The sequence below is a fragment of the Lampetra planeri genome, unplaced genomic scaffold, assembly GCF_965212315.1.
Source record: "Lampetra planeri unplaced genomic scaffold, kcLamPlan1.2.h2 scaffold_1110, whole genome shotgun sequence".
NCBI lineage: Eukaryota > Metazoa > Chordata > Hyperoartia > Petromyzontiformes > Petromyzontidae > Lampetra > Lampetra planeri.
Genome location: NW_027613821.1, coordinates 2,253 through 9,870, shown reverse-complemented (window position 1 = coordinate 9,870; position 7,618 = coordinate 2,253). Strand labels below are relative to the sequence as shown.

Genomic DNA, 7,618 nt, shown 5'->3' with positions numbered 1-7,618 from the left:
TTAGTAATTAGTTGGAATGTGTTTTATTGCGATTATGCTACGTTATTAATCAGTTAGTGTTTGTTTCCCCTATAAAGGAATTGTAATGTATCTTATTTAATAATACGCTTCCAGGCCGCACTAGGCCTGTAGCTGTCCGAGCGATTAAAGTTATTTCTGTTTCTCTCAATTTCAATGGATTCTCTAATTAGTCTTTGCCAGTAGTAACTGGTATAGCAGAATGTATAGTAATAAAGAGTATAAAATTGTAATGTTTAATACAATGTACAAGGCAATATATAGTATCGTAATTGTATAGTAAATATACAGCAGTGTGACATACAGTAGGGTTGATAGAATAGGTTACGATTTGTGAGAATACAATGGGACACTCCCACCAACACCCCCCACCATCACCCCACCACCCCCCACAACCCACTCACTCCCTACCCACCCCCCACCCACTCCATTCACCCCACTCTCCCTACCCACACACCCTCCCACCCTCCCCACCCACCCACCACCCCCACTCACTCACTACCCACCCACCACCCCCCCCCCCAACACACTCCACCCACCACCCTCCCCCCCCTACCGACCACCGCACCACCACCACCACCACCCACCCACCCCACTCACACCCCACCACCACCACCGCAACTCACAGCGGATGCCGTAGACAATGAGCGGGTCCATCTGCTTCTTGCCGTGGTGCCCGTGACCCGACAGGTTACTGGCGGCCTGCACCTCGAGATGGAGGAGGTGGTCCAGGAGGGTGAGCGCCATCTTCTCGGGCGTGCGGCAAGCGGCGGTCACGTGCAGCAGGTCCCCCGGGGCGATGGGGCAGCGCACGCGAAGATCCACGTTCCACTCGTCGCCCAGCCAAGTGCCGTTCGGGAAATCCTCTGCGGGGTTTTGTCGGTGGGTGGGTGGATGGAGGAGAGGGGTGGTGAGTGGGTGGGTGGGCGAGTAGGTGAGTGGTTGAGTGAGTGAGTGGATGAGTGGGTGGGTGAGTGTCACTCAGCGGGCGAGCGAGTGACCGGCTGTGTGACCGATCCGTCGACCCAAGCGCCTCACCCTCGCTGTTGAGCGTGATGAGCGTCACGCTCGGGTGGAAGTTCCCACGGCTGACACTGCCCCCCCCCGCACAACTCCCTGGCTGCCCCCCCCCGTGGCAGCGTCTCCTGATTGGCTGCCGGAGGGCGAGCGATGAGCGTCTACCAGCGCGGCATCGGAGCCGCTGTCACCACCTCATCCTCCTCGTCCTGTGCGTACACACACACGCACACGTCCCGGCAAAGGAAACCCGGCAAAGGTCACCGGTAAAGTTGCCTGAAGGCGCACCGGCTCCGCCTCCGCCATCGCGGCCACGGCCGCCGCCACCGGCTCCGGCACCTTCACCAAGACCGGGGCCCTTGCCCGGCACAGCGCTGGCGGTGGGGGGGGGGGGGGCGGGGGGTGGACGCAGAAATCAGACCGAGACTGTGGGTCTCTGAGTCTGCGGCTCTCTGCCGCGTGATCGGTCGCACAGCCGGTCACTTGCTCACTCGCTGAGTGACACTCACCCACCCACTCAGCCACTCAACCACTCACCCACCCACTTACAACCACTCCTCCTTCCACCCACCCCACCCACTCACCAACCCTCTCCTCCATCCACTCACCCACAAAACCCCGCAGAGGATTACCCGCATGGCACTTGGCTGGGCGACGAGTGGAACGTGGAGCTTCGCGTGCGCTGCCCCATCGCCCCGGGGGACCTGCTGCACGTGACCGCCGCTTGCCGCACGCCCGAGAAGATGGCGCTCACCCTCCTGGACCACCTCTTCCATCGCGAGGTGCAGGCCGCCAGCAACTTGTCGGGTCACGGGCACCACGGCAAGAAGCAGCTGGACCGGCTCATGGTCTACGGCATCCGCTGCGAGTTGCGGCGGTGGTGGTGGTGTGTGAGTGGGGTGGGTGGGGTGGGTGGGTGGTGGTGGTGATGGTGCGGTGGTGGGTAGGGGGGGGGAGGGGGTGGACGGGTAGGGAGTGAGTGGGATGGGTGGAGTGGGTTGGGGGTGGGTGGGTGGTGGTGGTGTGGTGGTGGGTAGGGAGTGAGTGAGGTGGGTGGGGAGTGAGTGAGTGGGGTGGGTGGGTAGGGAGTGAGTGGGGTGAGTGGAGTGGGTTGGGGGGGGTGGTGGTGGGTGGGGTGGGTGGAGTGGGTAGGGCGAGGGTGGTGGATAGGGGGTGAGTGGAGTGGGAGTGTCCCATTGCATACTCACAAATCGTAACCTCCCTCCACCACCACCACTATGCCGACCGTGACGCAGGCCACCTGTTCTACAAGTTTGGCATCACCGAGTGCGACTGGTGCTGCATCAAACTGAATATCGATGCAAAGTGCTGCACCGCCTGGCGGCGCAAGCAGCTCGGACAGAGCCTCGCCGTCAAGGGCCGCAGGGGCACCCGCGGCACCCGCGGCGCAGACGCAGCGGGAGCGGCAGTCGTCGGGGCACACGGCGGCGACAGATGTGGGAACTTCCACCCGAGCGTGACGCTCATCAGCGAGGGTGAGGCGCTTGGGTCGAACGGCAATATCTTTTCATCGGTTGAGTAACGCTGTGTGGAAGCTACCTGGTCTGTCGCTCCGCCCGAAGCGTCAGGTCTTCTCGGCCACAGTCATTCCCTCCCTTCTCGACGCTTGTCGTCGTCAGGTTGGAATCGGACGTAAAAAAAAGGAAGCGGAAGAAGTCGCTGCCCGCCCTTCTGCGAAAACGGAAAAAAGACAAAAAACGCCGTAAGGAGCGCCCCTTACGGCGGCACAAGTGGAGACGCAGACCAGGTGGGTGTGCCTCGATGACACAAAGCCCACAACACCTCGCTGCTGATCTCGTCAAGGAGCATAAACCATCACGCGAACTCCGCTCATTCTCGCAGCAGCGGCGGCTTTTGGCTAACCACCGAACAAAGGAGTTACTGCATCGTGCGCTTTCAAATGCACTTCTGATGTTGAAGGTAGCAGAGGGCACTGCAGCAAAGTACATTGTGTATTTCAACAACTTGCAATGACGGGCATTGAGAAGCACAGTTGACCAACACCCACGCTCAGACCCGCGGACTCACCACCACCACAGAGACCCGCAGACTCGCCACCACCACCGACCCACACGCACCACCACCACACAAAGAAGCAAGGTTAAACCACCCCCATAACAGACACTGCGTGGGAAACACTCTATCCAGCCGAAGATGACCATGACGTACGCCACTTTTATGAGCGGTCGTCACATGTGGCTTCTGAAAAATAGCTCCTAGCTCCCAGGTGGCTTTACCTGGTAAATAACAGTTTTAGTTTAGTTCAAGCAACGGGCACCTCCACCCCACTCCCCCCCCACCCCCAAAATCGCGTTCCGTTATGTTCAATGCAATTTTGGACGATTTTTGACCACCCCCTCCCCACACGGCGTCACAAAAAGTCAGACCCCCCTCAAATATGAGGTCAAAGCTCTGCCCCCCCCAAAATGAAACATGCTTCAAATCGCTTTAAACTATTGTCATTGTAGTGCGTATTCAATGTGGCCCCCTTCCCCAAAGCCACTTTGTTGGAACCGCCACGCCTTTGCCAGTAGCTTTAGCTAATCGGGATTAATTGACCGTTATGCAAAAGGTTAGGTTTTTAACGTCTTGTAATTCGCAAGGCATGTTACCGTCGGAACATTAGGACACGCAGTAGCAATTGCAGGGGAATGTTTATAAGGATCGAGATAACTTGAAACATCCTCGCAGCCAAAACTTAATTGGGAGCACTAAATGGTTCCATTGGCTCCAGCCTTGCAGTCTTCTTCTGTGAGGTCTCGAAATTTTGAATTCCGTCGCTGGTCTGGACAAGAATTGTATGCCCCTGGGAGACGACGGGAGCAGCTTTCATGCGGCTGATTTCTCGGTCAAAAAATAAATAACAGTTTATGCTGGACTTTGAGTAGCTATGATTGCCCTGGAAGTCATGTTGATAGAAATATTTATGGCAAACCTTCTTGTTTGACTCGCACAGGAAAGAAACCCTCCAGCTTACGAGACAATGATTCGTGCAAATACAATTCCAGATTTAAGATTACCTGTTTAATGCCGTGAAATAATTGTTTTGTTGTTTGAAATAATTAACTTGTTCAGACCACAGACACAAGCCACCGACACGCCACAGCACCACTTGTACGTGTGGCGTCTGAATGCCAATGAGGCTCAAAACGCCGCGCACGGAACAAAGAGTGGAACGCACCGCACGCATCACGTGGATGAGACCGGAGTGATTCCGTTTGCAAAGCGAGGGGCACCATCGCAAAACCGACAGGAGACGGGACAGCCACGGGCAGAGGAAATAACGTAGTTGGTGAAGCTTTTCTAAACATTCCACTCGAATTTTTTTTTACTTCACCAGTTAAACCTATACTGTTGTTTTTGGTAAAGTCACGTATGTGGAAATAAAATATTAACAAATAAAATAAAATCAGATTAAAATAAATAACGACGTTGCGAACGCAACACAGGCGCTCATCATCAGGTGTAATTGGGGTAAAGCACATAGCAAGGGCACACACAAACCTCACCGAGCTATGTCGCTCTTTTTCAGAAGTGACCTGGCCACAAAGGAGAGCTCGTCGGAGTGCCTTATCATCGTGGACACTTACAGCAACAAATAGACTCATTGTCCTCATCAACCACACTCGGTCCACAGCTGAACGAATGCCTCCCCAAAGCCACGACCACCTCCCGCCATCTTGCGATGTAACAATTCACCCAGGTACCGAGCACGACCTGATTTCGTCCGTAATAAAGGTTGTTTGTTTATATAGTGTAAATAGAGATGTGTCGGTAAACCCACCACCACCCAACAGCCAATTAGTAAGGTTTGTCAAGTAAACAAAATGTGCCAATTAGTTACTGGTTCAGCACACCGGTGTGTTGGAGGGTAAACCCACAACATGCAAAATGGGAGCACGACAATGGGGGCAGGACAACGTGTCACACTGATGTCGTCGCTCCGTCTGCTCAGCGGAGGCATTCCAAAACGCGTTCCACTCCCTTGGATTGCCACTCGCTCATTATTCTTGACCGTTGGCCAGCATCCCGTCGAGTCGTGCCACATCCTGCCCAAGCCCACCTTGGACTTTCTTCAGTTAGAAGTGATCGCGTTCACCTCTCCGTCCCCAGGATATAAAGATTCTGACTGCTGCTCGTCTTGAACTTTTGTCCGCCCTCGAGGACTTCCTTCCCAACCTCACTTCACTCTCCCCCTAATCCTGCTACCCCGTGCCTGCTGCCCTTCAAACACAGATCCTGAAGCAGTAGATTCGTGCTGGATACAGTCACACTTGCAAATGTGATTTGTAACGTTGACTATTACCTGCTCGTCGATTGTTCAATGTCAATGTGCCATTGTATTGAGGGCTACTGCTGTGTGGCGCTGTCTTGGTGTGGTCTGTAACTGCGTTGTGCTTTCTGCTGCCTAATGTTGACAAGTCAGACTTCGATAACTCATTAATAAATACATTAATTATATTGTACCACTTGCTTACCCTGTTTCTCTATGTCGCACTCCTGTCGTGTTTGTGTTTTGTTTGTTGTTGTTGTAACTTGCCGACACGCCCCCACTGGGCATCAAGGAAAAAGAGCTTCATAGCTTATCAGATTCCTTCCCCAGTTATAAATAAATATTCTGACTCTTGTGGAATTGACTCGACTCCCGGTCCCATCCTGTGCCACAAACACAAAGCTTCAGAGCGCTCAATACGGCGTTTGAGGTTTGTGCTTCCATCCCATAGTAGGGAAATGCAGCCGTTACCATCATTCACGCCACGTCCGTGCTCAATTATCGTTTCTAACTGAGGTTTAACTTGGACTCTAAGCAAATTAACATAATTCAAACGTAACTTGTCTGTTTCTACTAATCACGTTTACGAAAATGTAAAACGACCATAGACTCTTCCACAATACAGGTCGTTGTCCGAGGTTAGATCGCATATTTACGTGATCTAACCCCTTAGATATTTATATAATTATATATGTTTACGCGATATAACCCAAAAAAACTATTATGGATGATATTGGTCGCGAAAGCCTACATGTTAAACTGATACTCTTCAATCTTGATTCCTTTTATCCGTGCAGATAATGGCACTTTATTGCATAATTACATTTTCGTTCTTTGGAATTGTTGCATTTTTGCGTTTTTATTCCGAGGTTAATTGTGTATTATCCGAATTTGTGATCCAAGCACATACCTGCATTGCGTCGCGTTGTGCACCTTGCGCCTGCAGCCCCGCCGAGCTCGGTGCTTCCTCCACCTCCTCTCCTGGGCTGGCCGACACCATTCCACTCCTCGTCGGCTCCTCTCCCTTCCTCGCCCGCTGCCACCAGGCGTCCTCCTCCGCTCGCCTCAAGGTCGACGCTCGCGCCTCGTCCCTCTCCTCTGCGGGTCTCCCTCCTCCAGGCAGTCCCACCTCACCATCCTCCGCCTCTGCAGCAGCCAAACTGGCCCGCTCACCTTGGCTCACCACCCCAGAGCGCTTGGTCGCCATGCCCCCGAGGGCCTGCGAGGCTGCCACTGGCCAGGAAGCCAGGGAGCCAGGGAGCCGAGACTTGGCACGACACCAGCAGAGATACAGAGGCACCGCACCAACCCCCCCCCTACTCATCGGGCAATTCGCCAGAATGGTGAGGCTCTCCTCTGTCTCCCGTTCTTATATAGAGCAGCAGCAGGGTGACGTCATCATTAACTCATTAACTCATCAGGTGCAGAGATTTGAGGGGGGGGGGGGGTTATTGTAATTATATACTAGATTAGTAATCAGGCAGTTGTTACGATGCGAGTTGTAGATTATTAATCACTTGGAATGTGTTTTATTGTGATTATGATTAACGAGACGGAACAAACGGTAAATACAAATTAGACGTTAAAACAACAACTGTTAATCATGTTTTTAATCGAATCACCACCGCCAGCCGTGACGGTTTATCACATCGACAGTCGATTGTGAAGCATTGCGTCATTTAATTTTTTACGTTTAACAGGTCCAGCACTTCATCTGTAGTGCGCTTGCCATTATGTGTTTTGCAAATCTGGCTTTGCTTATTTTTATCCTCCCTATGTTGATGTTGGCTGCAGTCAGCAGCAGCAGATGACGATTGTAAGCCACCTCAGCCACTTCCATTCCGCCTGCCTTCCTGCCTCTGGATCTGCTGTCGACACCAAGAAGGGTGAAGCGGGTCCACAGTTTTCTTGGTTAAACAAATTCTGATTGATAGTTTAAAAATATCTAGAATATTGACCAGGTAAGTGTGTGTGTCTGAGAGTGTGAAAGTGAGTGTGTGTGAGTCTGATAGTGTGAGTGAGAGCGAGTGCAGGATTTCAGTCCTTCACGGCGTAGTGTGTTACCAACTGTTTTCTTAGTGACTATGGTCCCAGCTGCCTTGAGATCATTGACAAGATCCTCCCGTGTAGTTCTGGGCTGATTCCTCACCGTTCTCATGATCATTGCAACTCCACGAGGTGAGATCTTGCATGGAGCCCCAGGCCGAGGGAGATTGACAGTTCTTTTGTGTTTCTTCCATTTGCGAATAATCGCACCAACTTTTGTCACCTTCTCACCAAGCTGCTTGG

At 52.6% G+C, this 7,618-nt stretch overlaps 1 long non-coding RNA gene across 2 annotated transcripts; it reads left to right on the top strand.

The window, feature by feature from the left end:
• Positions 1–2,498: 2,498 nt before the first annotated feature.
• LOC144738654 (uncharacterized) lies at positions 2,499–6,745 on the top strand. 2 transcript variants are annotated; one of them, XR_013589301.1, is made up of 3 exons: positions 2,499–2,803; positions 4,589–4,759; positions 6,276–6,745. It is a non-coding gene; the product is annotated as an uncharacterized LOC144738654 (long non-coding RNA). The 2 variants fall into 2 exon arrangements; XR_013589300.1 differs by lacking the exon at positions 6,276–6,745 and having other exon boundaries at positions 4,589–5,522.
• Positions 6,746–7,618: the final 873 nt, after the last annotated feature.